General features: G+C 36.7%; 1 non-coding gene across 1 annotated transcript; it reads left to right on the forward strand.

The window, feature by feature from the left end:
- The first annotated feature begins 664 nt into the window (after positions 1-664).
- Positions 665-848, forward strand: LOC113068707 (U2 spliceosomal RNA). Its single transcript, XR_003279588.1, has one exon. It is a non-coding gene; the product is annotated as a U2 spliceosomal RNA (small nuclear RNA).
- The last annotated feature ends 320 nt before the right edge of the window (positions 849-1,168 follow it).

Consider the following 1,168-nt stretch of genomic DNA (forward strand, 5'->3'; position numbering starts at 1 on the left):
GCATTGGAATGCAAGCTTGTATGTCTTTTAAATTCTCTTCATTCTTTCTTCTTTTCATATGGACCATGAGTCTGAAATAAAGAGTAATAATAATAATAATCATATCGGATTGATTTTAAGGTTATTCTGTTTGTTTTTAAATGTCTCAAAGGGCTTGCCCCAGAGTACCTTACAGACCTTGTCAGGTTGCATAGGCCCTCCAGAGACCTCCGTTCAGCCAGCCTGATGGTCCTGGAGGTTCCTAGATCGAACCTGAGATCCAGTGGGGATCGAGCCTTCAGCTCCCACTCTCTGAAACTCACTGCCCGTAGCTGTGCGGACTGCTAGTAGCCTGTCCACTTTTAAATCATTGCTGAAGACTAATTTGTTTGAAGTAGCTTTTGGCACAGGGGAGCCGCCTTGATGAATGTGTTGTATTCTATGTGTACCTTTATTCTTAGCATTTTGTTATTTCATTGTTCTCATTGTATCAGTGTGTGACTGATACATTTTTTTGTGTATTTAACTGTGAAGTACTTTGGTAGGCCCTGGCCTTGGAAATGTGCTATATAAATAAATGTGACATTTACATTGACATTGACCAAATTGCATTTATTGTATTTTGTGTTTCTTAAACTAAGTGTACTTCATGGGTGCAAAAAAGGCTTTTAATAAAATGGTGACAATAAAACTCAGAGATTTTTACTCTGAATAAAAATCTGTTCTTATCAGTTTAATATCCGATACGTCCCCCATCCGGGGACTACATATTAAATTAATTTTTGGATTACAGATCTGGAGCAGGGGCTTTCTCTGTCCACTCCAGTAATGGTGTGCTTCCCCTTTTTGGGGATTGCCACTTATTGTATGCAAACTGTAATGAATATTTCTAAAAGTGCAATACAACAAATAGTAAGGCAAGTTCCATGACTGTTTTTCTAAGTTCCTTGCTGTTGATAAAGTAAGAGAAACAGTACTTGCTAATCATAACATATCAGATTGTCAGGTTGTAAAAGACATTGCAGATGCAATATTTCAAACAAATCCTATTCTTGTAACTACATCTGCACGAGGTAAATTAACTACAGATTACAGAAGAAATTTATATTTTAAGAGCAATTGGCAGTGATTGAACCTACTGAATATTTGTATGACAAATGTTTATGTTTCTATTACACAGCAGCTACAA

Source organism: Carassius auratus, linkage group LG48F, assembly GCF_003368295.1.
Source record: "Carassius auratus strain Wakin linkage group LG48F, ASM336829v1, whole genome shotgun sequence".
Taxonomy (NCBI): Eukaryota; Metazoa; Chordata; class Actinopteri; order Cypriniformes; family Cyprinidae; genus Carassius; species Carassius auratus.